We start from the raw sequence: 25,218 nt of genomic DNA, 5'->3' as shown, positions 1-25,218 counted from the left end.
AATCAAACGTCAGGAGTTTGTGCTATGGTTAGATTAGCTATGCCCATATCTTTGGTAGGGAGTAGAGTCCACTATACCCACCATAAGGCTGTGCAACTGACCGTAAAGAGAAGGCGCAGGGCCCGTAGTATGCAAGGCCCGGCTTTTGATCCATGGGCGGGAACCCCAACCTATATAGACAGCATAGGAGTTCCTAGGGGTGTCCCGAATGAATACAAATTGGCAGATCAAATAGCCGCAGGATTTGAGAATATACCACTGCTTTCAGCCATCTTCCCCGTCACTCCCAGCAAAAATGTAGATAGGATAAATTTTGTGCATTATAATGTTTTACGCTTGAGCAATGCAACTAGGGATGCCATCGAAGGCCTGGCCGAGCAGACGGCCCCAACGTCCCTCATGGCGCTCCAGAATAGGATGGCGCTGGACATGCTGTGGCTGAAAAAGGAGGAGTCTGTTCCATGTTCGGAGAGATGTGCTGTACGGTCATCCCTAACAACACTGCCCCGGATGGGAAGGTCACCAGGGCTTTGAACCAACTTCGAGCCCTTTCCCAGGAGATGCATGACGCCTCAGGTGTATCAAATCCATTGGAGGGGTGGATGACAACCTTTTTTGGCAAATGGAAGAATCTTATCACTGCTTGTTTGACATCTATTGCTGTTTTCTCGCTATTCTAGTTACCTGTGGGTGTTGCTGTGCCCTGCCTGCGGACCATGACATCCGGCTCATCACCACTGCCTTGTCCAAAGAAAAAGCGCCGCCTCCCTATTCCGCTGGGATGCTGCCATTACTCACCATGCCAGAGGACGGGGAGGACGTTGAGGCACTGCAGTTAGTGTAAAAGGTGTTCGCACCTAGTAGGTGCGAAAAGGGGGAATTTGTGGGAAAATAATACAATGACTGAGGTGGTGATGAACAGGGCACTCAGGAACGGCCACGTAAAAGCTGGCTTAAAGTATATACTGATTAACCAAAGACTAAATAAGAGTGTGTGTATGTGTGACATATTATACATTATGCTTTGCAGCTGGGTTACAGCTAGGAGGGAGAGAACAGACAGGGCTATCTTAGTCAGATATGCTACAGTGAGCACGGGAGGAGGAGATGGTGAGGCCAAGGACACTGAAGTTCAGGACGGTCTGATAACTCAGAGAACAGGACATACAACTAAGGAGGGAGTGAACATAGCTGTCTGGTGAGGTAAATGATAACTGAAAATAATAAGAAGAAAGAGGGAAGAGGCAGAGCAGAGAGTGTAACCCAGCAACAGTATAGCTGACAATCAGGCCCCACAAGGGAACCAATATAACCCTGAGCACAATATTGTTTAAGTGCCTTTTGGGGGACCTCTGTACTAGACAAGTCTCCATCAGGTCCGTGCACGTGTAACTGCTCGGAAACGCATTTCATCTGTTGACCACAAGAATAAACGCTGTGTTAATTCATCATGGAGTCAGTTGTCAGTTTATAGAAGGATTTCCCCAACAGTTGCTTACGCCATACCACCCTGAAAGTGCCCGCTCTCGTCTGATCTCGGAAGCCAAGCAGGTTGGGCCGGCTTAGTACTTGGATGGGAGACCGCCTGGGAATACCTGGTGCTGTAAGCTTTTAGTTAGCCTAAGGCGCTGTGGCTTCTTTGCTGGACGTAGAGCAAACAAGGAAACTGTATAGAGGACGTAACTTTTTTTTTTGAAGCACCATTCTTCTTTAGAATTAAAATAAACAATCTCAGTGTTCAACATTTCAAGTAAGAGTTCAAAATACTAGCAGTTTGACCACAGCTTATATAAATAATAAGTTCTGGAAGACAACAAGTCCACCAAGTCTAAGTAAGGTAAGAGAACGTTCAGGTCTTCACATCTAGAAATAGCTGGATTTCGCCCTGTATGGTTGCTTACGGCCACACCACCCTGAAAGTGCCCGCTCTCGTCTGATCTCGGAAGCCAAGCAGGGTTGGGCCGGCTTAGTACTTGGATGGGAGACCGCCTGGGAACACCTGGTGCTGTAAGCTTTTTAGGTAGCCTAAGGCGCTGTGGCTTCTTTGCTGGACGTAGAGCTGACAAGGAAACTGTATTGAGGACGTAACTTTTTTTTTTGAAGCACCATTCTTCTTTAGAATTAAAATAAACAATCTCAGTGTTCAACATTTCAAGTAAGAGTTCAAAATACTTGCAGTTTGACCACAGCATAAATAAATAATATGTTCTCGAAGACAACAAGTCCACCAAGTCTAAGTAGGGTATTAGAACCTTCAGGTTTTCACATATAGAAATAGCTGGATTTTGCCTTGCATGGTTGCTTACGGCCATACCACCCTGAAAGTGCCTGCTCTCGTCTGATCTCGGAAGCCAAGCAGGGTTGGGCCGGCTTAGTAGTTGGATGGGAGACCGCCTGGGAATACCTGGTACTGTAAGCTTTTTAGTTAGCCTAAGGCGCTGTGGCTTCTTTGCTGGACGAGCCAACAAGGAAACTGTATAGAGGACGTAACTTTTTTTTTGAAGCACCATTCTTCTTTAGAATTAAAATAAACAATCTCAGTGTTCAACATTTCAAGTAAGAGTTCAAAATACTTGCAGTTTGACCACAGCATGAATAAATAATAAGTTCTGGAAGACAACAAGTCCACCAAGTCTAAGTAGGGTATTAGAACCTTCAGGTTTTCACATATAGAAATAGCTGGATTTCGCCTTGCATGGTTGCTTACGGCCATACCACCTGAAAGTGCCCGCTCTCGTCTGATCTCGGAAGCCAAGCAGGTTTGGGCGGCTTAGTACTTGGATGGGAGACCGCCTGGGAATACCTGGTGCTGTAAGCTTTTAGTTAGCCTAAGGCGCTGTGGCTTCTTTGCTGGACGTAGAGCTGACAAGGAAACTGTATTGAGGACGTAACTTTTTTTTTGAAGCACCATTCTTCTTTAGAATTAAAATAAACAATCTCAGTGTTCAACATTTCAAGTAAGAGTTCAAAATACTTGCAGTTTGACCACAGCATAAATAAATAATATGTTCTCGAAGACAACAAGTCCACCAAGTCTAAGTAGGGTATTATGACCTTCAGGTTTTCACATATAGAAATAGCTGGATTTCGCCTTGCATGGTTGCTTACGGCCATACCACCCTGAAAGTGCCCGCTCTCGTCTGCTCTCGGAAGCCAAGCAGGGTTGGGCCGGCTTAGTACTTGGATGGGAGACCGCCTGGGAATACCTGGTGCTGTAAGCTTTTTAGTTAGCCTAAGGCGCTGTGGCTTCTTTGCTGGACGCAGAGCTGACAAGGAAACTGTATAGAGGACGTAACTTTTTTTTTTGAAGTACCATTCTTCTTTAGAATTAATATAAACGATCTCAGTGTTCAACATTTCAAGTAAGAGTTCAAAATATTTGCTGTTTGACCACAGTATAAATAAATAATAAGTTCTGGAAGACAACAAGTCCACCAAGTCTAAGTAAGGTAAGAGAAACTTCAGGTCTTCACATCTAGAAATAGCTGGATTTCGCCCTGTATGGTTGCTTACGGCCACACCACCCTGAAAGTGCCCGCTCTCGTCTGATCTCGGAAGCCAAGCAGGGTTGGGCCGGCTTAGTACTTGGATGGGAGACCGCCTGGGAATACCTGGTGCTGTTAGCCTAAGGCGCTGTGGCTTCTTTGCTGGACGTAGAGCAAACAAGGAAACTGTATAAAGGACGTAACTTTTTTTTTTTGAAGCACCATTCTTCTTTAGAATTATAATAAACGAACTCAGTGTTCAACATTTCAAGTAAGAGTTCAAAATACTTGCAGTTTGACCACAGCATAAATAAATAATAAGTTCTGGAAGACAACAAGTCCACCAAGTCTAAGTAAGGTAAGAGAACGTTCAGGTCTTCACATCTAGAAATAGCTGGATTTCGCCCTGTATGGTTGCTTACGGCCACACCACCCTGAAAGTGCCCGCTCTCGTCTGATCTCGGAAGCCAAGCAGGGTTGGGCCGGCTTAGTACTTGGATGGGAGACCGCCTGGGAATACCTGGTGCTGTAAGCTTTTTAGTTAGCCTAAGGCGCTGTGGCTTCTTTGCTGGACGTAGAGCTGACAAGGAAACTGTATAAAGGACGTAACACTTTTTTTTTTGAAGCACCATTCTTCTTTAGAATTATAATAAACAAACTCAGTGTTCAACATTTCAAGTAAGAGTTCAAAATACTTGCAGTTTGACCACAGCATAAATAAATAATAAGTTCTGGAAGACAACAAGTCCACCAAGTCTAAGTAAGGTATGGAACCTTCAGGTCTTCACATCTAGAAATAGCTGGATTTCGCCCTGTATGGTTGCTTACGGCCACACCACCCTGAAAGTGCCCGCTCTCGTCTGATCTCGGAAGCCAAGCAGGGTTGGGCCGGCTTAGTACTTGGATGGGAGACCGCCTGGGAATACCTGGTGCTGTAAGCTTTTTAGTTAGCCTAAGGCGCTTTGGCTTCTTTGCTGGACGTAGAGCAAACAAGGAAACTGTATAAAGGACGTAACTTTTTTTTTTTGAAGCACCATTCTTCTTTAGAATTATAATAAACGAACTCAGTGTTCAACATTTCAAGTAAGAGTTCAAAATACTTGCAGTTTGACCACAGCATAAATAAATAATAAGTTCTGGAAGACAACAAGTCCACCAAGTCTAAGTAAGGTATGAGAACCTTCAGGTCTTCACATCTAGAAATAGCTGGATTTCGCCCTGTATGGTTGCTTACGGCCACACCACCCTGAAAGTGCCCGCTCTCGTCTGATCTCGGAAGCCAAGCAGGGTTGGGCCGGCTTAGTACTTGGATGGGAGACCGCCTGGGAATACCTGGTGCTGTAAGCTTTTTAGTTAGCCTAAGGCGCTGTGGCTTCTTTGCTGGACGTAGAGCTGACAAGGAAACTGTATTGAGGACGTAACTTTTTTTTTTGAAGCACCATTCTTCTTTAGAATTAAAATAAACAATCTCAGTGTTCAACATTTCAAGTAAGAGTTCAAAATACTTGCAGTTTGACCACAGCATAAATAAATAATATGTTCTCGAAGACAACAAGTCCACCAAGTCTAAGTAGGGTATTAGAACCTTCAGGTTTTCACATATAGAAATAGCTGGATTTCGCCTTGCATGGTTGCTTACGGCCATACCACCCTGAAAGTGCCCGCTCTCGTCTGATCTCGGAAGCCAAGCAGGGTTGGGCCGGCTTAGTACTTGGATGGGAGACCGCCTGGGAATACCTGGTGCTGTAAGCTTTTTAGTTAGCCTAAGGCGCTGTGGCTTCTTTGCTGGACGTAGAGCAAACAAGGAAACTGTATAAAGGACGTAACTTTTTTTTTTTGAAGCACCATTCTTCTTTAGAATTATAATAAACGAACTCAGTGTTCAACATTTCAAGTAAGAGTTCAAAATACTTGCAGTTTGACCACAGCATAAATAAATAATATGTTCTCGAAGACAACAAGTCCACCAAGTCTAAGTAGGGTATTATAACCTTCAGGTTTTCACATATAGAAATAGCTGGATTTCGCCTTGCATGGTTGCTTACGGCCACACCACCCTGAAAGTGCCCGCTCTCGTCTGATCTCGGAAGCCAAGCAGGGTTGGGCCGGCTTAGTACTTGGATGGGAGACCGCCTGGGAATACCTGGTGCTGTTAGCCTAAGGCGCTGTGGCTTCTTTGCTGGACGTAGAGCAAACAAGGAAACTGTATAAGGACGTAACTTTTTTTTTTGAAGCACCATTCTTCTTTAGAATTATAATAAACGAACTCAGTGTTCAACATTTCAAGTAAGAGTTCAAAATACTTGCAGTTTGACCACAGCAAATAAATAATAAGTTCTGGAAGACAACAAGTCCACCAGTCTAAGTAAGGTATGAGAACCTTCAGGTCTTCACATCTAGAAATAGCTGGATTTCGCCCTGTATGGTTGCTTACGGCCACACCACCCTGAAAGTGCCCGCTCTCGTCTGATCTCGGAAGCCAAGCAGGGTTGGGCCGGCTTAGTACTTGGATGGGAGACCGCCTGGGAATACCTGGTGCTGTAAGCTTTTTAGTTAGCCTAAGGCGCTGTGGCTTCTTTGCTGGACGTAGAGCTGACAAGGAAACTGTATTGAGGACGTAACTTTTTTTTTTGAAGCACCATTCTTCTTTAGAATTAAAATAAACAATCTCAGTGTTCAACATTTCAAGTAAGAGTTCAAAATACTTGCAGTTTGACCACAGCATAAATAAATAATATGTTCTCGAAGACAACAAGTCCACCAAGTCTAAGTAGGGTATTAGAACCTTCAGGTTTTCACATATAGAAATAGCTGGATTTCGCCTTGCATGGTTGCTTACGGCCACACCACCCTGAAAGTGCCCGCTCTCGTCTGATCTCGGAAGCCAAGCAGGGTTGGGCCGGCTTAGTACTTGGATGGGAGACCGCCTGGGAATACCTGGTGCTGTAAGCTTTTTAGTTAGCCTAAGGCGCTGTGGCTTCTTTGCTGGACGTAGAGCTGACAAGGAAACTGTATTGAGGACGTAACTTTTTTTTTTGAAGCACCATTCTTCTTTAGAATTAAAATAAACAATCTCAGTGTTCAACATTTCAAGTAAGAGTTCAAAATACTTGCAGTTTGACCACAGCATAAATAAATAATATGTTCTCGAAGACAACAAGTCCACCAAGTCTAAGTAGGGTATTAGAACCTTCAGGTTTTCACATATAGAAATAGCTGGATTTCGCCTTGCATGGTTGCTTACGGCCATACCACCCTGAAAGTGCCCGCTCTCGTCTGATCTCGGAAGCCAAGCAGGGTTGGGCCGGCTTAGTACTTGGATGGGAGACCGCCTGGGAATACCTGGTGCTGTAAGCTTTTTAGTTAGCCTAAGGCGCTGTGGCTTCTTTGCTGGACGTAGAGCAAACAAGGAAACTGTATAGAGGACGTAACTTTTTTTTTTGAAGCACCATTCTTCTTTAGAATTAAAATAAACAATCTCAGTGTTCAACATTTCAAGTAAGAGTTCAAAATACTTGCAGTTTGACCACAGCATATATAATAATAAGTTCTGGAAGACAACAAGTCCACCAAGTCTAAGTAAGGTAGAGAACGTTCAGGTCTTCACATCTAGAAATAGCTGGATTTCGCCCTGTATGGTTGCTTACGGCCACACCACCCTGAAAGTGCCCGCTCTCGTCTGATCTCGGAAGCCAAGCAGGGTTGGGCCGGCTTAGTACTTGGATGGGAGACCGCCTGGGAATACCTGGTGCTGTAAGCTTTTTAGTTAGCCTAAGGCGCTGTGGCTTCTTTGCTGGACGTAGAGCTGACAAGGAAACTGTATTGAGGACGTAACTTTTTTTTTTGAAGCACCATTCTTCTTTAGAATTAAAATAAACAATCTCAGTGTTCAACATTTCAAGTAAGAGTTCAAAATACTTGCAGTTTGACCACAGCATAATAAATAATATGTTCTCGAAGACAACAAGTCCACCAAGTCTAAGTAGGGTATTAGAACTTCAGGTTTTCACATATAGATAGCTGGATTTCGCCTTGCATGGTTGCTTACGGCCATACCACCCTGAAAGTGCCTGCTCTCGTCTGATCTCGGAAGCCAAGCAGGGTTGGGCCGGCTTAGTACTTGGATGGGAGACCGCCTGGGAATACCTGGTGCTGTAAGCTTTTTAGTTAGCCTAAGGCGCTGTGGCTTCTTTGCTGGACGTAGAGCAAACAAGGAAACTGTATAGAGGACGTAACTTTTTTTTTGAAGCACCATTCTTCTTTAGAATTAAAATAAACAATCTCAGTGTTCAACATTTCAAGTAAGAGTTCAAAATACTTGCAGTTTGACCACAGCATAAATAAATAATAAGTTCTGGAAGACAACAAGTCCACCAAGTCTAAGTAGGTATTAGAACCTTCAGGTTTTCACATATAGAAATAGCTGGATTTCGCCTTTATGGTTGCTTACGGCCACACCACCCTGAAAGTGCCCGCTCTCGTCTGATCTCGGAAGCCAAGCAGGGTTGGGCCGGCTTAGTACTTGGATGGGAGACCGCCTGGGAATACCTGGTGCTGTAAGCTTTTTAGTTAGCCTAAGGCGCTGTGGCTTCTTTGCTGGACGTAGAGCTGACAAGGAAACTGTATTGAGGACGTAACTTTTTTTTTTGAAGCACCATTCTTCTTTAGAATTAAAATAAACATCTCAGTGTTCACATTTCAAGTAAGAGTTCAAATACTTGCAGTTTGACCACAGCATAAATAAATAATATGTTCTCGAAGACAACAAGTCCACCAAGTCTAAGTAGGTATTAGAACCTTCAGGTTTCACATCTAGAAATAGCTGGATTTCGCCCTGTATGGTTGCTTACGGCCACACCACCCTGAAAGTGCCCGCTCTCGTCTGATCTCGGAAGCCAAGCAGGGTTGGGCCGGCTTAGTACTTGGATGGGAGACCGCCTGGGAATACCTGGTGCTGTAAGCTTTTTAGTTAGCCTAAGGCGCTGTGGCTTCTTTGCTGGACGTAGAGCAACAAGGAAACTGTATTGAGGACGTAACTTTTTTTTTGAAGCACCATTCTTCTTTAGAATTAAAATAAACAATCTCAGTGTTCAACATTTCAAGTAAGAGTTCAAAATACTTGCAGTTTGACCACAGCATAAATAAATAATAAGTTCTCGAAGACAACAAGTCCACCAAGTCTAAGTAGGGTAGAGAACCTTCAGGTTTTCACATCTAGAAATAGCTGGATTTCGCCTTGTATGGTTGCTTACGGCCATACCACCCTGAAAGTGCCCGCTCTCGTCTGATCTCGGAAGCCAAGCAGGGTTGGGCCGGCTTAGTACTTGGATGGGAGACCGCCTGGAATACCTGGTGCTGTAAGCTTTTTAGTTAGCCTAAGGCGCTGTGGCTTCTTTGCTGGACGTAGAGCAAACAAGGAAACTGTATAGAGGACGTAACTTTTTTTTTTGAAGCACCATTCTTCTTTAGAATTAAAATAAACAATCTCAGTGTTCAACATTTCAAGTAAGAGTTCAAAATACTTGCAGTTTGACCACAGCTATAATAAATAATAAGTTCTGGAAGACAACAAGTCCACCAAGTCTAAGTAAGGTAAGAACGTTCAGGTCTTCACATCTAGAAATAGCTGGATTTCGCCCTGTATGGTTGCTTACGGCCACACCACCCTGAAAGTGCCCGCTCTCGTCTGATCTCGGAAGCCAAGCAGGGTTGGGCCGGCTTAGTACTTGGATGGGAGACCGCCTGGGAATACCTGGTGCTGTAAGCTTTTTAGTTAGCCTAAGGCGCTGTGGCTTCTTTGCTGGACGTAGAGCAAACAAGGAAACTGTATTGAGGACGTAACTTTTTTTTTTGAAGCACCATTCTTCTTTAGAATTAAAATAAACAATCTCAGTGTTCAACATTTCAAGTAAGAGTTCAAAATACTTGCAGTTTGACCACAGCATAAATAAATAATATGTTCTGGAAGACAACAAGTCCACCAAGTCTAAGTAGGGTATTAGAACCTTCAGGTTTCACATAGAAATAGCTGGATTTCGCCTTGCATGGTTGCTTACGGCCATACCACCCTGAAAGTGCCCGCTCTCGTCTGATCTCGGAAGCCAAGCAGGGTTGGGCCGGCTTAGTACTTGGATGGGAGACCGCCTGGGAATACCTGGTGCTGTAAGCTTTTTAGTTAGCCTAAGGCGCTGTGGCTTCTTTGCTGGACGTAGAGCAAACAAGGAAACTGTATAGAGGACGTAACTTTTTTTTTTTGAAGCACCATTCTTCTTTAGAATTAAAATAAACAATCTCAGTGTTCAACATTTCAAGTAAGAGTTCAAAATACTTGCAGTTTGACCACAGCATAAATAAATAATAAGTTCTGGAAGACAACAAGTCCACCAAGTCTAAGTAGGTATAGAACCTTCAGGTTTTCACATATAGAAATAGCTGGATTTCGCCTTGCATGGTTGCTTACGGCCATACCACCCTGAAAGTGCCCGCTCTCGTCTGATCTCGGAAGCCAAGCAGGGTTGGGCCGGCTTAGTACTTGGATGGGAGACCGCCTGGGAATACCTGGTGCTGTAAGCTTTTTAGTTAGCCTAAGGCGCTGTGGCTTCTTTGCTGGACGTAGAGCAAACAAGGAAACTGTATAGAGGACGTAACTTTTTTTTTTGAAGCACCATTCTTCTTTAGAATTATATAAACGATCTCAGTGTTCAACATTTCAAGTAAGAGTTCAAAATACTTGCAGTTTGACCACAGCATAAATAAATAATAAGTTCTGGAAGACAACAAGTCCACCAAGTCTAAGTAAGGTATGAGAACTTCAGGTCTTCACATCTAGAAATAGCTGGATTTCGCCCTGTATGGTTGCTTACGGCCACACACCCTGAAGTGCCCGCTCTCGTCTGATCTCGGAAGCCAAGCAGGGTTGGGCCGGCTTAGTACTTGGATGGGAGACCGCCTGGGAATACCTGGTGTGTGTTAGCCTAAGGCGCTGTGGCTTCTTTGCTGGACGTAGAGCAAACAAGGAAACTGTATAAAGGACGTAACTTTTTTTTTTTGAAGCACCATTCTTCTTTAGAATTAAAATAAACAACTCAGTGTTCAACATTTCAAGTAAGAGTTCAAAATACTTGCAGTTTGACCACAGCATAAATAAATAATAAGTTCTGGAAGACAACAAGTCCACCAAGTCTAAGTAAGGTAAGAGAACGTTCAGGTCTTCACATCTAGAAATAGCTGGATTTCGCCCTGTATGGTTGCTTACGGCCACACCACCCTGAAAGTGCCCGCTCTCGTCTGATCTCGGAAGCCAAGCAGGGTTGGGCCGGCTTAGTACTTGGATGGGAGACCGCCTGGGAATACCTGGTGCTGTAAGCTTTTTAGTTAGCCTAAGGCGCTGTGGCTTCTTTGCTGGACGTAGAGCAAACAAGGAAACTGTATAAAGGACGTAACTTTTTTTTTTTGAAGCACCATTCTTCTTTAGAATTATAATAAACGAACTCAGTGTTCAACATTTCAAGTAAGAGTTCAAAATACTTGCAGTTTGACCACAGCATAAATAAATAATAAGTTCTGGAAGACAACAAGTCCACCAAGTCTAAGTAAGGTATGAGAACCTTCAGGTCTTCACATCTAGAAATAGCTGGATTTCGCCCTGTATGGTTGCTTACGGCCACACCACCCTGAAAGTGCCCGCTCTCGTCTGATCTCGGAAGCCAAGCAGGGTTGGGCCGGCTTAGTACTTGGATGGGAGACCGCCTGGGAATACCTGGTGCTGTAAGCTTTTTAGTTAGCCTAAGGCGCTGTGGCTTCTTTGCTGGACGTAGAGCAAACAAGGAAACTGTATAAAGGACGTAACTTTTTTTTTTGAAGCACCATTCTTCTTTAGAATTAAATAAACAACTCAGTGTTCAACATTTCAAGTAAGAGTTCAAAATACTTGCAGTTTGACCACAGCATAAATAAATAATAAGTTCTGGAAGACAACAAGTCCACCAAGTCTAAGTAAGGTATGAGAACCTTCAGGTCTTCACATCTAGAATAGCTGGATTTCGCCCTGTATGGTTGCTTACGGCCACACCACCCTGAAAGTGCCCGCTCTCGTCTGATCTCGGAAGCCAAGCAGGGTTGGGCCGGCTTAGTACTTGGATGGGAGACCGCCTGGGAATACCTGGTGCTGTAAGCTTTTTAGTTAGCCTAAGGCGCTGTGGCTTCTTTGCTGGACGTAGAGCAACAAGGAAACTGTATTGAGGACGTAACTTTTTTTTTTGAAGCACCATTCTTCTTTAGAATTAAAATAAACAATCTCAGTGTTCAACATTTCAAGTAAGAGTTCAAAATACTTGCAGTTTGACCACAGCATAAATAAATAATATGTTCTGGAAGACAACAAGTCCACCAAGTCTAAGTAGGTATTAGAACCTTCAGGTTTTCACATCTAGAAATAGCTGGATTTCGCCTTGCATGGTTGCTTACGGCCACACCACCCTGAAAGTGCCCGCTCTCGTCTGATCTCGGAAGCCAAGCAGGGTTGGGCCGGCTTAGTACTTGGATGGGAGACCGCCTGGGAATACCTGGTGCTGTTAGCCTAAGGCGCTGTGGCTTCTTTGCTGGACGTAGAGCAAACAAGGAAACTGTATAGAGGACGTAACTTTTTTTTTTGAAGCACCATTCTTCTTTAGAATTAAAATAAACAATCTCAGTGTTCAACATTTCAAGTAAGAGTTCAAAATACTTGCAGTTTGACCACAGCATAAATAAATAATAAGTTCTGGAAGACAACAAGTCCACCAAGTCTAAGTAAGGTATAGAACCTTCAGGTTTCACATCTAGAAATAGCTGGATTTCGCCCTGCATGGTTGCTTACGGCCACACCACCCTGAAAGTGCCCGCTCTCGTCTGATCTCGGAAGCCAAGCAGGGTTGGGCCGGCTTAGTACTTGGATGGGAGACCGCCTGGGAATACCTGGTGCTGTAAGCTTTTTAGTTAGCCTAAGGCGCTGTGGCTTCTTTGCTGGACGTAGAGCAAACAAGGAAACTGTATAGAGGACGTAACTTTTTTTTTTGAAGCACCATTCTTCTTTAGAATTAAAATAAACAATCTCAGTGTTCAACATTTCAAGTAAGAGTTCAAAATACTTGCAGTTTGACCACAGCATAAATAAATAATAAGTTCTGGAAGACAACAAGTCCACCAAGTCTAAGTAGGGTATTAGAACCTTCAGGTTTTCACATATAGAAATAGCTGGATTTCGCCTTGCATGGTTGCTTACGGCCATACCACCCTGAAAGTGCCCGCTCTCGTCTGATCTCGGAAGCCAAGCAGGGTTGGGCCGGCTTAGTACTTGGATGGGAGACCGCCTGGGAATACCTGGTGCTGTAAGCTTTTTAGTTAGCCTAAGGCGCTGTGGCTTCTTTGCTGGACGTAGAGCAAACAAGGAAACTGTATAGAGGACGTAACTTTTTTTTTTGAAGCACCATTCTTCTTTAGAATTAAAATAAACAATCTCAGTGTTCAACATTTCAAGTAAGAGTTCAAAATACTTGCAGTTTGACCACAGCATAAATAAATAATAAGTTCTGGAAGACAACAAGTCCACCAAGTCTAAGTAAGGTAAGAGAACGTTCAGGTCTTCACATCTAGAAATAGCTGGATTTCGCCCTGTATGGTTGCTTACGGCCACACCACCCTGAAAGTGCCCGCTCTCGTCTGATCTCGGAAGTCAAGCAGGGTTGGGCCGGCTTAGTACTTGGATGGGAGACCGCCTGGGAATACCTGGTGCTGTAAGCTTTTTAGTTAGCCTAAGGCGCTGTGGCTTCTTTGCTGGACGTAGAGCAAACAAGGAAACTGTATAAGGACGTAACTTTTTTTTTTGAAGCACCATTCTTCTTTAGAATTATAATAAACAACTCAGTGTTCAACATTTCAAGTAAGAGTTCAAAATACTTGCAGTTTGACCACAGCATAAATAAATAATAAGTTCTGGAAGACAACAAGTCCACCAAGTCTAAGTAGGTATGAGAACCTTCAGGTCTTCACATCTAGAAATAGCTGGATTTCGCCCTGTATGGTTGCTTACGGCCACACCACCCTGAAAGTGCCCGCTCTCGTCTGATCTCGGAAGCCAAGCAGGGTTGGGCCGGCTTAGTACTTGGATGGGAGACCGCCTGGGAATACCTGGTGCTGTAAGCTTTTTAGTTAGCCTAAGGCGCTGTGGCTTCTTTGCTGGACGTAGAGCAAACAAGGAAACTGTATAGAGGACGTAACTTTTTTTTTTGAAGCACCATTCTTCTTTAGAATTAAAATAAACAATCTCAGTGTTCAACATTTCAAGTAAGAGTTCAAAATACTTGCAGTTTGACCACAGCATAAATAAATAATATGTTCTCGAAGACAACAAGTCCACCAAGTCTAAGTAGGGTATTAGAACCTTCAGGTTTTCACATATAGAAATAGCTGGATTTCGCCTTGCATGGTTGCTTACGGCCATACCACCCTGAAAGTGCCCGCTCTCGTCTGATCTCGGAAGCCAAGCAGGGTTGGGCCGGCTTAGTACTTGGATGGGAGACCGCCTGGGAATACCTGGTGCTGTAAGCTTTTTAGTTAGCCTAAGGCGCTGTGGCTTCTTTGCTGGACGTAGAGCAAACAAGGAAACTGTATAGAGGACGTAACTTTTTTTTTTGAAGCACCATTCTTCTTTAGATTAAATAAACAATCTCAGTGTTCAACATTTCAAGTAAGAGTTCAAAATACTTGCAGTTTGACCACAGCAAATAAATAATAAGTTCTGGAAGACAACAAGTCCACCAAGTCTAAGTAAGGTAGAGAACCTTCAGGTCTTCACATCTAGAAATAGCTGGATTTCGCCCTGTATGGTTGCTTACGCCACACCACCCTGAAAGTGCCCGCTCTTCGTCTGATCTCGGAAGCCAAGCAGGGTTGGGCCGGCTTAGTACTTGGATGGGAGACCGCCTGGGAATACCTGGTGCTGTTTTTAGTTAGCCTGTGGGGCTTCTTTGCTGGACGTAGAGCAAACAAGGAACTGTATAGAGGACGTAACTTTTTTTTTTTGAAGCACCATTCTTCTTTAGAATTAAATAAACAATCTCAGTGTTCAACATTTCAAGTAAGAGTTCAAATACTTGCAGTTTGACCACAGCATAAATAAATAATAAGTTCTCGAAGACAACAAGTCCACCAAGTCTAAGTAAGGTAAGAGAACGTTCAGGTCTTCACATCTAGAAATAGCTGGATTTCGCCTGTATGGTTGCTTACGGCCACACCACCCTGAAAGTGCCCGCTCTCGTCTGATCTCGGAAGCCAAGCAGGGTTGGGCCGGCTTAGTACTTGGATGGGAGACCGCCTGGGAATACCTGTGCTGTAAGCTTTTTAGTTAGCCTAAGGCGCTGTGGCTTCTTTGCTGGACGTAGAGCAAACAAGGAAACTGTATAAAGGACGTAACTTTTTTTTTTGAAGCACCATTCTTCTTTAGAATTAAAAATAAACAACTCAGTGTTCAACATTTCAAGTAAGAGTTCAAAATACTTGCAGTTTGACCACAGCATAAATAAATAATAAGTTCTGGAAGACAACAAGTCCACCAAGTCTAAGTAGGGTATTAGAACCTTCAGTTTCACATATAGAAATAGCTGGATTTCGCCTTGCATGGTTGCTTACGGCCACACCACCCTGAAAGTGCCCGCTCTCGTCTGATCTCGGAAGCCAAGCAGGGTTGGGCCCGGCTTAGTACTTGGATGGAGACCGCCTGGGAATACCTGGTGCTGTTAGCGCTAAGGCGCTGTGGCTTCTTTGCTGGACGTAGAGCAAACAAGGAAACTGTATAGAGGACGTAACTTTTTTTTTTGAAGCACCATTCTTCTTTAGAATTATAATAAACAACTCAGTGTTCAACATTTCAAGTAAGAGTTCAAAATACTTGCAGTTTGACCACAGCATAAATAAATAATAAGTTCTGGAAGACAACAAGTCCACCAAGTCTAAGTAAGGTAAGAACCTTCAGGTTTCACATCTATAAAATAGCTGGATTTCGCCCTGTATGGTTGCTTACGGCCACACCACCCTGAAAGTGCCCGCTCTCGTCTGATCTCGGAAGCCAAGCAGGGTTGGCCGGCTTAGTACTTGGATGGGAGACCGCCTGGGAATACCTGGTGCTGTAAGCTTTTTAGTTAGCCTAAGGCGCTGTGGCTTCTTTGCTGGACGTAGAGCAAACAAGGAAACTGTATGAGGACGTAACTTTTTTTTTTGAAGCACCATTCTTCTTTAGAATTAAAATAAACAATCTCAGTGTTCAACATTTCAAGTAAGAGTTCAAAATACTTGCAGTTTGACCACAGCATAATAAATAATATGTTCTCGAAGACAACAAGTCCACCAAGTCTAAGTAGGTATTAGAACCTTCAGGTTTCACATATAGAAATAGCTGGATTTCGCTTGCATGGTTGCTTACGGCCACCACCCTGAAAGTGCCCGCTCTCGTCTGATCTCGGAAGCCAAGCAGGGTTGGGCCGGCTTAGTACTTGGATGGGAGACCGCCTGGGAATACCTGGTGCTGTAAGTTTTTAGTTAGCCTAAGGCGCTGTGGCTTCTTTGCTGGACGTAGAGCAAACAAGGAACTGTATAAAGGACGTAACTTTTTTTTTTGAAGCACCATTCTTCTTTAGAATTATAATAAACGAACTCAGTGTTCAACATTTCATAAGAGTTCAAATACTTGCAGTTTGACCACAGCATAAATAATAATAAGTTCTGGAAGACAACAAGTCCACCAAGTCTAAGTAAGGTAGAGAACGTTCAGGTCTTCACATCTAGAAATAGCTGGATTTCGCCTGTATGGTTGCTTACGGCCACACCACCCTGAAAGTGCCCGCTCTCGTCTGATCTCGGAAGCCAAGCAGGGTTGGGCCGGCTTAGTACTTGGATGGGAGACCGCCTGGGAATACCTGGTGCTGTAAGCTTTTTAGTTAGCCTAAGGCGCTGTGGCTTCTTTGCTGGACGTAGAGCAAACAAGGAAACTGTATAGAGGACGTAACTTTTTTTTTTGAAGCACCATTCTTCTTTAGAATTAAAATAAACAATCTCAGTGTTCAACATTTCAAGTAAGAGTTCAAAATACTTGCAGTTTGACCACAGCATATAAATAATAAGTTCTGGAAGACAACAAGTCCACCAAGTCTAAGTAAGGTAGAGAACGTTCAGGTCTTCACATCTAGAAATAGCTGGATTTCGCCTGTATGGTTGCTTACGCCACACCACCCTGAAAGTGCCCGCTCTCGTCTGATCTCGGAAGCCAAGCAGGGTTGGCCGGCTTAGTACTTGGATGGGGTGGGAGACCGCCTGGGAAGCTTTTTAGTTAGCCTAAGGCGCTGTGGCTTCTTTGCTGGACGTAGAGCAAACAAGGAAACTGTATGAGAGACGTAACTTTTTTTTTTTGAAGCACCATTCTTCTTTAGAATTAAAATAAACAATCTCAGTGTTCAACATTTCAAGTAAGAGTTCAAAATACTTGCAGTTTGACCACAGCATAATAATAATAAGTTCTGGAAGACACAAGTCCACCAAGTCTAAGTAAGGTAGAGAACGTCAGGTCTTCACATCTAGAAATAGCTGGATTTCGCCCTGTATGGTTGCTTACGGCCACACCACCCTGAAAGTGCCCGCTCTCGTCTGATCTCGGAAGCCAAGCAGGGTTGGGCCGGCTTAGTACTTGGATGGGAGACCGCCTGGGAATACCTGGTGCTGTAAGCTTTTTAGTTAGCCTAAGGCGCTGTGGCTTCTTTGCTGGACGTAGAGCAAACAAGGAAACTGTATAGAGGACGTAACTTTTTTTTTTGAAGCACCATTCTTCTTTAGAATTAATAAACAATCTCAGTGTTCAACATTTCAAGTAAGAGTTCAAAATACTTGCAGTTTGACCACAGCATAATAAATAATAAGTTCTGGAAGACAACAAGTCCACCAAGTCTAAGTAGGTATGAGAACCTTCAGGTTTTCACATCTAGAAATAGCTGGATTTCGCCCTGTATGGTTGCTTACGGCCAACCACCCGAAAGTGCCCGCTCTCGTCTGATCTCGGAAGCCAAGCAGGGTTGGGCCGGCTTAGTACTTGGATGGGAGACCGCCTGGGAATACCTGGTGCTGTAAGCTTTTTAGTTAGCCTAAGGCGCTGTGGCTTCTTTGCTGGACGTAGAGCAAACAAGGAAACTGTATAGAGGACTAACTTTTTTTTTTTGAAGCACCATTCTTCTTTAGAATTAAATAAACAATCTCAGTGTTCAACATTTCAAGTAAGAGTTCAAAATACTTGCAGTTTGACCACAGCATAAATAAATAATAAGTTCTGGAAGACAACAGTCCACCAAGTCTAAGTAAGGTAGAGAACCTTCAGGTCTTCACATCTAGAAATAGCTGGATTTCGCCCTGTATGGTTGCTTACGGCCACACCACCCTGAAAGTGCCCGCTCTCGTCTGATCTCGGAGCCAAGCAGGGTTGGGCGGCTTAGTACTTGGATGGGAGACCGCCTGGGAATACCTGGTGCTGTAAGCTTTTTAGTTAGCCTAAGGCGCTGTGGCTTCTTTGCTGGACGTAGAGCAAACAAGGAAACTGTATAAGGACGTAACTTTTTTTTTTTGAAGCACCATTCTTCTTTAGAATTTAATAAACGAACTCAGTGTTCACATTTCAAGTAAGAGTTCAAAATACTTGCAGTTTGACCACACATAATAAATAATAAGTTCTGGAAGACAACAAGTCCACCAAGTCTAAGTAAGGTATGAACCTTCAGGTCTTCACATCTAGAAATAGCTGGATTTCGCCCTGTATGGTTGCTTACGGCCACACCACCCTGAAAGTGCCCGCTCTCGTCTGATCTCGGAAGCCAAGCAGGGTTGGGCCGGCTTAGTACTTGGATGGGAGACCGCCTGGAATACCTGTGCTGTAGCTTTTTAGTTAGCCTAAGGCGCTGTGGCTTCTTTGCTGGACGTAGAGCTGACAAGGAAACTGTATAGAGGACGTAACTTTTTTTTTTGAAGCACCATTCTTCTTTAGAATTAAAATAAACAATCTCAGTGTTCAACATTTCAAGTAAGAGTTCAAAATACTTGCAGTTTGACCACAGCATAAATAAATAATGTTCTGGAAGACAACAAGTCCACCAAGTCTAAGTAAGGTATGAGAACTTCAGGTCTTCACATATAATAGCTGGATTTCGCCCTGTATGGTTGCTTACGGCCACACCCTGAAAGTGCCCGCTCTCGTCTGATCTCGGAAGCCAAGCAGGTTTGGCCGGCTTAGTACTTGGATGGGAGACCGCCTGGGAATACCTGGTGCTGTAAGCTTTTTAGTTAGCCTAAGGCGCTGTGGCTTCTTTGCTGGACGTAGAGCAAACAAGGAAACTGTATAGAGGACGTAACTTTTTTTTTTGAAGCACCATTCTTCTTTAGAATTAAAATAAACAATCTCAGTGTTCAACATTTCAAGTAAGAGTTCAAAATACTTGCAGTTTGACCACAGCATAAATAAATAATAAGTTCTGGAAGACAACAAGTCCACCAGTCTAAGTAAGGTAAGAGAACCTTCAGGTCTTCACATCTAGAAATAGCTGGATTTCGCCCTGTATGGTTGCTTACGGCCACACCACCCTGAAAGTGCCCGCTCTCGTCTGATCTCGGAAGCCAAGCAGGGTTGGGCCGGCTTAGTACTTGGATGGGAGACCGCCTGGGAATACCTGGTGCTGTTAGCCTAAGGCGCTGTGGCTTCTTTGCTGGACGTAGAGCAAGGAAACTGTATAGAGGACGTAACTTTTTTTTTTGAAGCACCATTCTTCTTTAGAATAATAAACAATCTCAGTGTTCACCATTTCAAGTAAGAGTTCAAATACTTGCAGTTTGACCACAGCATAAATAAATAATAAGTTCTGGAAGACAACAAGTCCACCAAGTCTAAGTAAGGTAAGAAACGTTCAGGTCTTCACATCTAGAAATAGCTGGATTTCGCCCTGTATGGTTGCTTACGGCCACACCACCCTGAAAGTGCCCGCTCTCGTCTGATCTCGGAAGCCAAGCAGGGTTGGGCCGGCTTAGTACTTGGATGGAGACCGCCTGGGAATACCTGGTGCTGTAAGCTTTTTAGTTAGCCTAGGCGCTGTGGCTTCTTGCTGGACGTAGAGCAAACAAGGAAACTGTATAAGGACGTAACTTTTTTTTTTGAAGCACCATTCTTCTTTAGAATTAAAATAAACAATCTCAGTGTTCACATTTCAAGTAAAGTTCAAATATCTTGCAGTTTGACCACAGCATAAATAATAATAAGTTCTGGAAGACAACAAGTCCACCAAGTCTAAGTAGGTAATGAGAACCTTCAGGTTTCACATCTAGAATAGCTGGATTTCGCCTTGTATGGTTGCTTACGGCCACACCACCCTGAAAGTGCCCGCTCTCGTCTGATCTCGGAAGCCAGCAGGTTGGGCCGGCTTAGTACTTGGATGGAAGACCGCCTGGGAATACCTGGTGTACTTTTTAGTTAGCCTAAGGCGCTGTGGCTTCTTTGCTGGACGTAGAGCAACAAGAAACTGTATAAGGACGTAACTTTTTTTTTTTGAAGCACCATTCTTCTTTAGAATTTATAATACAACTCAGTGTTCAACATTCAAGTAAGAGTTCAAAATACTTGCAGTTTGACCACAGCATAATAAATAATAAGTTCTGGAAGACAACAAGTCCACCAAGTCTAAGTAAGGTAGAGAACGTTCAGGTCTTCACATCTAGAAATAGCTGGATTTCGCCCTGTATGGTGCTTACGGCCACACCACCCTGAAAGTGCCCGCTCTCGTCTGATCTCGGAAGCCAAGCAGGGTTGGCCGGCTTAGTACTTGGATGGGAGACCGCCTGGGAATACCTGGTGCTGTAAGCTTTTTAGTTAGCCTAAGGCGCTGTGGCTTCTTTGCTGGACGTAGAGCAAACAAGGAAACTGTATAGAGGACGTAACTTTTTTTTTGAAGCACCATTCTTCTTTAGAATTAAAATAAACAATCTCAGTGTTCAACATTCAAGTAAGAGTTCAAATACTTGCAGTTTGACCACAGCATAAATAATATATAATGTTCTGGAAGACAACAAGTCCACAAGTCTAAGTAGGGTATTAGAACCGTTCAGGTCTTCACATATAAAATAGCTGGATTTCGCCCTGTATGGTTGCTTACGGCCAACCACCCTGAAAGTGCCCGCTCTCGTCTGATCTCGGAAGCCAAGCAGGGTTGGGCCGGCTTAGTACTTGATGGGAGACCGCCTGGGAATACCTGGTGCTGTAAGCTTTTTAGTTAGCCTAAGGCGCTGTGGCTTCTTTGCTGGACGTAGAGCAAACAAGGAAACTGTATAAAGGACGTACTTTTTTTTTTTGAAGCACCATTCTTCTTTAGAATTAAATAAACAACTCAGTGTTCAACATTTCAAGTAAGAGTTCAAAATACTTGCAGTTTGACCACAGCATATATAATAATATTCTGGAAGACAACAAGTCCACCAAGTCTAAGTAAGGTAAGAACGTTCAGGTCTTCACATCTAGAAATAGCTGGATTTCGCCCTGTATGGTTGCTTACGGCACACCACCCTGAAAGTGCCCGCTCTCGTCTGATCTCGGAACCAAGCAGGGTTGGGCGGCTTAGTACTTGGATGGGAGACCGCCTGGGAATACCTGGTGCTGTAAGCTTTTTAGTTAGCCTAAGGCGCTGTGCTTCTTTGCTGGACGTAGAGCAAACAAGGAAACTGTATAGAGGACGTAACTTTTTTTTTTGAAGCACCATTCTTCTTTAGAATTAAAATAAACATCTCAGTGTTCAACATTTCAAGTAAGAGTTCAAAATACTGCAGTTTGACCCACAGCATAAATAAATATAATTTCTGGAAGAAACAGTCCACCAAGTCTAAGTAAGGTAAGAGAACCTTCAGGTCTTCACATCTAGAAATAGCTGGATTTCGCCCTGTATGGTTGCTTACGGCCACACCACCCTGAAAGTGCCCGCTCTCGTCTGATCTCGAAGCCAGCAGGGTTGGGCCGGCTTAGTACTTGGATGGGAGACCGCCTGGGAATACCTGGTGCTGTAGCTTTTAGTTAGCCTAGGCGCTGTGGCTTCTTTGCTGGACGTAGAGCAAACAAGGAAACTGTATAGAGGACGTAACTTTTTTTTTTTGAAGCACCATTCTTCTTTAGAATTAAAATAAACAATCTCAGTGTTCAACATTTCAAGTAAGATTCAAATACTTGCAGTTTGACCACAGCATAAATAAATAATAAGTTCTGGAAGACAACAGTCCACCAGTCTAAGTAAGTAAGAGAACGTTCAGGTCTTCACATCTAGAAATAGCTGGATTTCGCCCTGTATGGTTGCTTACGCCACACCACCCTGAAAGTGCCCGCTCTCGTCTGATCTCGGAAGCCAAGCAGGTTGGCCGGCTTAGTACTTGGATGGGAGACCGCCTGGGATACCTGGTGCTGTAAGCTTTTTAGTTAGCCTAAGGCGCTGTGGCTTCTTTGCTGGACGTAGAGCAAACAAGGAAACTGTATAGAGGACGTAACTTTTTTTTTTGAAGCACCATTCTTCTTTAGAATTAAATAAACAACTCAGTGTTCACATTTCAAGTAGAGTTCAAAATACTTGCAGTTTGACCACAGCATAATAAATAATAGTTCTGGAAGACAACAAGTCCACCAAGTCTAAGTAAGGTATTAGAACCTTCAGGTTTCACATCTAGAAATAGCTGGATTTCGCCTGATGGTTTGCTTACGGCCACACCACCCTGAAAGTGCCCGCTCTCGTCTGATCTCGGAAGCCAAGCAGGGTTGGGCCGGCTTAGTACTTGGATGAGACCGCCTGGGAATACCTGGTGCTGTAAGCTTTTTAGTTAGCCTAAGGCGCTGTGGCTTCTTTGCTGGACGTAGAGCAACAAGGAAACTGTATAGAGGACGTAACTTTTTTTTTTGAAGCCCATTCTTCTTTAGAATTAAAATAACAATCTCAGTGTTCACATTTCAAGTAAGAGTTCAAATACTGCAGTTTGACCACAGCATAAATAAATAATATTCTGGAAGACAACAAGTCCACCAAGTCTAAGTAGGGTAGAACGTTCAGGCTTCACATCTAGAAATAGCTGGATTTCGCCCTGTATGGTTGCTTACGGCCACACCACCCTGAAAGTGCCCGCTCTCGTCTGATCTCGAAGCCAAGCAGGTTGGGCCGGCTTAGTACTTGGATGGGACCGCCTGGGAATACCTGGTGCTGTTAGCCTAAGGCGCTGTGGCTTCTTTTGCTGGACGTAGAGCAAACGAAACTGTATAGAGGACGTAACTTTTTTTTTTGAAGCACCATTCTTCTTTAGAATTAAAATAACAATCTCAGTGTTCACATTCAAGTAAGAGTTCAAATACTTGCAGTTTGACCACAGCATAAATAAATAATAGTTCTGGAAGACAACAAGTCCACCAAGTCTAAGTAAGGTAAGAGAACTTCAGGTCTTCACATCTAGAAATAGCTGGATTTCGCCTGTATGGTTGCTTACGGCCACACCCCCTGAAAGTGCCCGCTCTCGTCTGATCTCGGAAGCCAAGCAGGGTTGGGCCGGCTTAGTACTTGGATGGGAGACCGCCTGGGAATACCTGGTGCTGTAAGCTTTTTAGTTAGGCCTAGGCGCTGTGGCTTCTTTGCTGGACGTAGAGCAAACAAGGAAACTGTATAGAGGACGTAACTTTTTTTTTGAAGCACCATTCTTCTTTAGAATTAAATAAACGCTCAGTGTTCAACATTTCAAGTAAGAGTTCAAAATACTTGCAGTTTGACCACGCAAATAATAAAGTTCTGGAAGACACAAGTCCACCAAGTCTAAGTAGGTTATGAACCTTCAGGTTTTCACATCTAGAAATAGCTGGATTTCGCCCTGTATGTTGCTTACGGCCACACCACCCTGAAAGTGCCCGCTCTCGTCTGATCTCGGAGCCAAGCAGGGTTGGGCCGGCTTAGTACTGGATGGGAGACCGCCTGGGAATACCTGGTGCTGTAAGCTTTTTAGTTAGCCTAAGGCGCTGTGGCTTCTTTGCTGGACGTAGAGCAAACAAGGAAACTGTATAGAGGACGTAACTTTTTTTTTTGACACCATTCTTCTTTAGAATTAAAATAAACAATCTCAGTGTTCAACATTTCAAGTAGATTCAAAATACTTGCAGTTTGACCACAGCATAAATAAATAATAAGTTCTGGAAGACAACAAGTCCACCAAGTCTAAGTAAGGTAAGAGAACGTTCAGGTCTTCACATCTAGAAATAGCTGGATTTCGCCCTGTATGGTTGCTTACGGCCCCACCACCCTGAAAGTGCCGCTCTCGTCTGATCTCGGAAGCCAAGCAGGGTTGGGCCGGCTTAGTACTGGATGGGAGACCGCCTGGGAATACCTGGTGCTGTAAGCTTTTTAGTTAGCCTAAGGCGCTGTGGCTTCTTTGCTGGACGTAGAGCAAACAAGGAAACTGTAAAAGGACGTAACTTTTTTTTTTGAAGCACCATTCTTCTTTAGAATTAAAATAAACAATCTCAGTGTTCAACATTTCAGTAAGATTTCAAAATACTTGCGTTTGACCACAGCATAAATAAATAATAAGTTCTGGAAGACAACAAGTCCACCAAGTCTAAGTAAGGTATGGAACCGTCAGGTCTTCACATCTAGAAATAGCTGGATTTCGCCCTGTATGGTTGCTTACGGCCACACCACCCTGAAAGTGCCCGCTCTCGTCTGATCTCGGAAGCCAGCAGGGTTGGGCCGGCTTAGTACTTGGATGGGAGACCGCCTGGGAATACCTGGTGCTGTAAGCTTTTTAGTTAGCCTAAGCGCTGTGGCTTCTTTGCTGGACGTAGAGCTGACAAGGAAACTGTGTATTGAGGACGTAACTTTTTTTTTTGAAGCACCATTCTTCTTTAGAATTAAATAAACAATCTCAGTGTTCAACATTCAAGTAAGAGTTCAAAATACTTGCAGTTTGACCACAGCATAAATAAATAATATGTTCTCGAAGACAACAATCCCACAAGTCTAAGTAGGTTTAGAACCTTCAGGTTTCACATATAGAAATAGCTGGATTTCGCCTTGCATGGTTGCTTACGGCCACACCACCCTGAAAGTGCCCGCTCTCGTCTGATCTCGGAAGCCAGCAGGGTTGGGCCGGCTTAGTACTTGATGGGAGACCGCCTGGGAATACCTGGTGCTGTAAGCTTTTTAGTTAGCCTAAGGCGCTGTGGCTTCTTTGCTGGACGTAGAGCAACAAGGAAACTGTATAGAGGACGTAACTTTTTTTTTTTGAAGCACCATTCTTCTTTAGAATTAAATAAACAATCTCAGTGTTCAACATTTCAAGTAAGAGTTCAAATACTGCAGTTTGACCACAGCATAAATATATAATGTTCTGGAAGACAAAGTCCACCCAGTCTAAGTAGGTAAGAGAACCTTCAGTTTCACATCTAGAAATAGCTGGATTTCGCCCTGGTATGGTTGCTTACGGCCCATACCACCCTGAAAGTGCCCGCTCTCGTCTGATCTCGGAAGCCAAGCAGGGTTTGGCCGGCTTAGTACTTGGATGGAGACCGCCTGGGAATACCTTGTGCTGTAAGCTTTTTAGTTAGCCTAAGGCCTGTGGCTTCTTTGCTGGACAGAGCAACAAGAACTGTATAAAGACGTAACTTTTTTTTTTT

General features: G+C 43.7%; 32 non-coding genes and 25 pseudogenes across 32 annotated transcripts; all 57 read left to right on the top strand.

Moving 5' to 3' along the window:
* Positions 1 to 1,493: 1,493 nt before the first annotated feature.
* Positions 1,494 to 1,610, top strand: LOC116677550 (uncharacterized; annotated as a pseudogene).
* Positions 1,611 to 1,895: 285 nt separating this feature from the next.
* LOC116677524 (5S ribosomal RNA) lies at positions 1,896 to 2,014 on the top strand. Its single transcript, XR_004329010.1, has one exon. It is a non-coding gene; the product is annotated as a 5S ribosomal RNA (ribosomal RNA).
* Positions 2,015 to 2,300: 286 nt separating this feature from the next.
* On the top strand, positions 2,301 to 2,419 carry LOC116677532 (5S ribosomal RNA). The gene has a single exon (XR_004329018.1). It is a non-coding gene; the product is annotated as a 5S ribosomal RNA (ribosomal RNA).
* A 282-nt stretch (positions 2,420 to 2,701) lies between these two features.
* LOC116677545 (uncharacterized) lies at positions 2,702 to 2,818 on the top strand (annotated as a pseudogene).
* A 284-nt stretch (positions 2,819 to 3,102) lies between these two features.
* LOC116677526 (5S ribosomal RNA) lies at positions 3,103 to 3,221 on the top strand. The gene has a single exon (XR_004329012.1). It is a non-coding gene; the product is annotated as a 5S ribosomal RNA (ribosomal RNA).
* Positions 3,222 to 3,507: 286 nt separating this feature from the next.
* LOC116677530 (5S ribosomal RNA) lies at positions 3,508 to 3,626 on the top strand. The gene has a single exon (XR_004329016.1). It is a non-coding gene; the product is annotated as a 5S ribosomal RNA (ribosomal RNA).
* A 275-nt stretch (positions 3,627 to 3,901) lies between these two features.
* LOC116677523 (5S ribosomal RNA) lies at positions 3,902 to 4,020 on the top strand. Its single transcript, XR_004329009.1, has one exon. It is a non-coding gene; the product is annotated as a 5S ribosomal RNA (ribosomal RNA).
* A 287-nt stretch (positions 4,021 to 4,307) lies between these two features.
* Positions 4,308 to 4,426, top strand: LOC116677522 (5S ribosomal RNA). The gene has a single exon (XR_004329008.1). It is a non-coding gene; the product is annotated as a 5S ribosomal RNA (ribosomal RNA).
* Positions 4,427 to 4,713: 287 nt separating this feature from the next.
* On the top strand, positions 4,714 to 4,832 carry LOC116677521 (5S ribosomal RNA). Its single transcript, XR_004329007.1, has one exon. It is a non-coding gene; the product is annotated as a 5S ribosomal RNA (ribosomal RNA).
* Positions 4,833 to 5,118: 286 nt separating this feature from the next.
* Positions 5,119 to 5,237, top strand: LOC116677500 (5S ribosomal RNA). Its single transcript, XR_004328990.1, has one exon. It is a non-coding gene; the product is annotated as a 5S ribosomal RNA (ribosomal RNA).
* A 287-nt stretch (positions 5,238 to 5,524) lies between these two features.
* LOC116677529 (5S ribosomal RNA) lies at positions 5,525 to 5,643 on the top strand. The gene has a single exon (XR_004329015.1). It is a non-coding gene; the product is annotated as a 5S ribosomal RNA (ribosomal RNA).
* Positions 5,644 to 5,913: 270 nt separating this feature from the next.
* LOC116677520 (5S ribosomal RNA) lies at positions 5,914 to 6,032 on the top strand. Its single transcript, XR_004329006.1, has one exon. It is a non-coding gene; the product is annotated as a 5S ribosomal RNA (ribosomal RNA).
* A 286-nt stretch (positions 6,033 to 6,318) lies between these two features.
* On the top strand, positions 6,319 to 6,437 carry LOC116677518 (5S ribosomal RNA). The gene has a single exon (XR_004329005.1). It is a non-coding gene; the product is annotated as a 5S ribosomal RNA (ribosomal RNA).
* A 286-nt stretch (positions 6,438 to 6,723) lies between these two features.
* On the top strand, positions 6,724 to 6,842 carry LOC116677548 (5S ribosomal RNA). Its single transcript, XR_004329020.1, has one exon. It is a non-coding gene; the product is annotated as a 5S ribosomal RNA (ribosomal RNA).
* A 284-nt stretch (positions 6,843 to 7,126) lies between these two features.
* LOC116677517 (5S ribosomal RNA) lies at positions 7,127 to 7,245 on the top strand. Its single transcript, XR_004329004.1, has one exon. It is a non-coding gene; the product is annotated as a 5S ribosomal RNA (ribosomal RNA).
* A 282-nt stretch (positions 7,246 to 7,527) lies between these two features.
* On the top strand, positions 7,528 to 7,646 carry LOC116677505 (5S ribosomal RNA). The gene has a single exon (XR_004328992.1). It is a non-coding gene; the product is annotated as a 5S ribosomal RNA (ribosomal RNA).
* Positions 7,647 to 7,929: 283 nt separating this feature from the next.
* On the top strand, positions 7,930 to 8,048 carry LOC116677516 (5S ribosomal RNA). Its single transcript, XR_004329003.1, has one exon. It is a non-coding gene; the product is annotated as a 5S ribosomal RNA (ribosomal RNA).
* A 281-nt stretch (positions 8,049 to 8,329) lies between these two features.
* On the top strand, positions 8,330 to 8,448 carry LOC116677515 (5S ribosomal RNA). Its single transcript, XR_004329002.1, has one exon. It is a non-coding gene; the product is annotated as a 5S ribosomal RNA (ribosomal RNA).
* Positions 8,449 to 8,731: 283 nt separating this feature from the next.
* Positions 8,732 to 8,849, top strand: LOC116677531 (5S ribosomal RNA). The gene has a single exon (XR_004329017.1). It is a non-coding gene; the product is annotated as a 5S ribosomal RNA (ribosomal RNA).
* Positions 8,850 to 9,133: 284 nt separating this feature from the next.
* On the top strand, positions 9,134 to 9,252 carry LOC116677514 (5S ribosomal RNA). The gene has a single exon (XR_004329001.1). It is a non-coding gene; the product is annotated as a 5S ribosomal RNA (ribosomal RNA).
* A 283-nt stretch (positions 9,253 to 9,535) lies between these two features.
* LOC116677537 (5S ribosomal RNA) lies at positions 9,536 to 9,654 on the top strand. Its single transcript, XR_004329019.1, has one exon. It is a non-coding gene; the product is annotated as a 5S ribosomal RNA (ribosomal RNA).
* Positions 9,655 to 9,939: 285 nt separating this feature from the next.
* LOC116677525 (5S ribosomal RNA) lies at positions 9,940 to 10,058 on the top strand. The gene has a single exon (XR_004329011.1). It is a non-coding gene; the product is annotated as a 5S ribosomal RNA (ribosomal RNA).
* A 284-nt stretch (positions 10,059 to 10,342) lies between these two features.
* Positions 10,343 to 10,460, top strand: LOC116677502 (uncharacterized; annotated as a pseudogene).
* Positions 10,461 to 10,734: 274 nt separating this feature from the next.
* On the top strand, positions 10,735 to 10,853 carry LOC116677512 (5S ribosomal RNA). Its single transcript, XR_004328999.1, has one exon. It is a non-coding gene; the product is annotated as a 5S ribosomal RNA (ribosomal RNA).
* Positions 10,854 to 11,140: 287 nt separating this feature from the next.
* Positions 11,141 to 11,259, top strand: LOC116677511 (5S ribosomal RNA). The gene has a single exon (XR_004328998.1). It is a non-coding gene; the product is annotated as a 5S ribosomal RNA (ribosomal RNA).
* A 283-nt stretch (positions 11,260 to 11,542) lies between these two features.
* On the top strand, positions 11,543 to 11,661 carry LOC116677510 (5S ribosomal RNA). Its single transcript, XR_004328997.1, has one exon. It is a non-coding gene; the product is annotated as a 5S ribosomal RNA (ribosomal RNA).
* A 284-nt stretch (positions 11,662 to 11,945) lies between these two features.
* On the top strand, positions 11,946 to 12,064 carry LOC116677528 (5S ribosomal RNA). The gene has a single exon (XR_004329014.1). It is a non-coding gene; the product is annotated as a 5S ribosomal RNA (ribosomal RNA).
* A 272-nt stretch (positions 12,065 to 12,336) lies between these two features.
* Positions 12,337 to 12,455, top strand: LOC116677509 (5S ribosomal RNA). The gene has a single exon (XR_004328996.1). It is a non-coding gene; the product is annotated as a 5S ribosomal RNA (ribosomal RNA).
* A 286-nt stretch (positions 12,456 to 12,741) lies between these two features.
* Positions 12,742 to 12,860, top strand: LOC116677513 (5S ribosomal RNA). Its single transcript, XR_004329000.1, has one exon. It is a non-coding gene; the product is annotated as a 5S ribosomal RNA (ribosomal RNA).
* A 286-nt stretch (positions 12,861 to 13,146) lies between these two features.
* On the top strand, positions 13,147 to 13,265 carry LOC116677504 (5S ribosomal RNA). The gene has a single exon (XR_004328991.1). It is a non-coding gene; the product is annotated as a 5S ribosomal RNA (ribosomal RNA).
* Positions 13,266 to 13,548: 283 nt separating this feature from the next.
* Positions 13,549 to 13,667, top strand: LOC116677508 (5S ribosomal RNA). Its single transcript, XR_004328995.1, has one exon. It is a non-coding gene; the product is annotated as a 5S ribosomal RNA (ribosomal RNA).
* A 286-nt stretch (positions 13,668 to 13,953) lies between these two features.
* LOC116677494 (5S ribosomal RNA) lies at positions 13,954 to 14,072 on the top strand. Its single transcript, XR_004328989.1, has one exon. It is a non-coding gene; the product is annotated as a 5S ribosomal RNA (ribosomal RNA).
* A 281-nt stretch (positions 14,073 to 14,353) lies between these two features.
* Positions 14,354 to 14,472, top strand: LOC116677498 (uncharacterized; annotated as a pseudogene).
* A 272-nt stretch (positions 14,473 to 14,744) lies between these two features.
* On the top strand, positions 14,745 to 14,862 carry LOC116677533 (uncharacterized; annotated as a pseudogene).
* Positions 14,863 to 15,146: 284 nt separating this feature from the next.
* Positions 15,147 to 15,265, top strand: LOC116677546 (uncharacterized; annotated as a pseudogene).
* A 272-nt stretch (positions 15,266 to 15,537) lies between these two features.
* On the top strand, positions 15,538 to 15,655 carry LOC116677541 (uncharacterized; annotated as a pseudogene).
* Positions 15,656 to 15,936: 281 nt separating this feature from the next.
* On the top strand, positions 15,937 to 16,053 carry LOC116677536 (uncharacterized; annotated as a pseudogene).
* Positions 16,054 to 16,331: 278 nt separating this feature from the next.
* Positions 16,332 to 16,450, top strand: LOC116677507 (5S ribosomal RNA). Its single transcript, XR_004328994.1, has one exon. It is a non-coding gene; the product is annotated as a 5S ribosomal RNA (ribosomal RNA).
* A 671-nt stretch (positions 16,451 to 17,121) lies between these two features.
* LOC116677506 (5S ribosomal RNA) lies at positions 17,122 to 17,240 on the top strand. Its single transcript, XR_004328993.1, has one exon. It is a non-coding gene; the product is annotated as a 5S ribosomal RNA (ribosomal RNA).
* Positions 17,241 to 17,522: 282 nt separating this feature from the next.
* Positions 17,523 to 17,639, top strand: LOC116677549 (uncharacterized; annotated as a pseudogene).
* Positions 17,640 to 17,922: 283 nt separating this feature from the next.
* Positions 17,923 to 18,039, top strand: LOC116677553 (uncharacterized; annotated as a pseudogene).
* Positions 18,040 to 18,319: 280 nt separating this feature from the next.
* Positions 18,320 to 18,436, top strand: LOC116677496 (uncharacterized; annotated as a pseudogene).
* A 279-nt stretch (positions 18,437 to 18,715) lies between these two features.
* On the top strand, positions 18,716 to 18,830 carry LOC116677554 (uncharacterized; annotated as a pseudogene).
* A 285-nt stretch (positions 18,831 to 19,115) lies between these two features.
* On the top strand, positions 19,116 to 19,234 carry LOC116677527 (5S ribosomal RNA). The gene has a single exon (XR_004329013.1). It is a non-coding gene; the product is annotated as a 5S ribosomal RNA (ribosomal RNA).
* Positions 19,235 to 19,499: 265 nt separating this feature from the next.
* LOC116677534 (uncharacterized) lies at positions 19,500 to 19,617 on the top strand (annotated as a pseudogene).
* A 668-nt stretch (positions 19,618 to 20,285) lies between these two features.
* Positions 20,286 to 20,403, top strand: LOC116677540 (uncharacterized; annotated as a pseudogene).
* A 283-nt stretch (positions 20,404 to 20,686) lies between these two features.
* Positions 20,687 to 20,803, top strand: LOC116677542 (uncharacterized; annotated as a pseudogene).
* A 279-nt stretch (positions 20,804 to 21,082) lies between these two features.
* Positions 21,083 to 21,198, top strand: LOC116677497 (uncharacterized; annotated as a pseudogene).
* A 281-nt stretch (positions 21,199 to 21,479) lies between these two features.
* On the top strand, positions 21,480 to 21,596 carry LOC116677499 (uncharacterized; annotated as a pseudogene).
* A 672-nt stretch (positions 21,597 to 22,268) lies between these two features.
* LOC116677543 (uncharacterized) lies at positions 22,269 to 22,385 on the top strand (annotated as a pseudogene).
* A 274-nt stretch (positions 22,386 to 22,659) lies between these two features.
* LOC116677501 (uncharacterized) lies at positions 22,660 to 22,774 on the top strand (annotated as a pseudogene).
* Positions 22,775 to 23,039: 265 nt separating this feature from the next.
* Positions 23,040 to 23,157, top strand: LOC116677538 (uncharacterized; annotated as a pseudogene).
* Positions 23,158 to 23,429: 272 nt separating this feature from the next.
* Positions 23,430 to 23,546, top strand: LOC116677544 (uncharacterized; annotated as a pseudogene).
* A 282-nt stretch (positions 23,547 to 23,828) lies between these two features.
* On the top strand, positions 23,829 to 23,945 carry LOC116677552 (uncharacterized; annotated as a pseudogene).
* A 282-nt stretch (positions 23,946 to 24,227) lies between these two features.
* On the top strand, positions 24,228 to 24,345 carry LOC116677539 (uncharacterized; annotated as a pseudogene).
* Positions 24,346 to 24,626: 281 nt separating this feature from the next.
* On the top strand, positions 24,627 to 24,743 carry LOC116677547 (uncharacterized; annotated as a pseudogene).
* Positions 24,744 to 25,020: 277 nt separating this feature from the next.
* On the top strand, positions 25,021 to 25,139 carry LOC116677495 (uncharacterized; annotated as a pseudogene).
* The last annotated feature ends 79 nt before the right edge of the window (positions 25,140 to 25,218 follow it).

Source organism: Etheostoma spectabile, unplaced genomic scaffold (genome assembly GCF_008692095.1).
Source record: "Etheostoma spectabile isolate EspeVRDwgs_2016 unplaced genomic scaffold, UIUC_Espe_1.0 scaffold00005244, whole genome shotgun sequence".
Classification (NCBI taxonomy): Eukaryota; Metazoa; Chordata; class Actinopteri; order Perciformes; family Percidae; genus Etheostoma; species Etheostoma spectabile.
The sequence above is the reverse complement of the archived record's forward strand: the minus strand, read 5'-3'. Positions and strand labels throughout refer to the sequence as shown.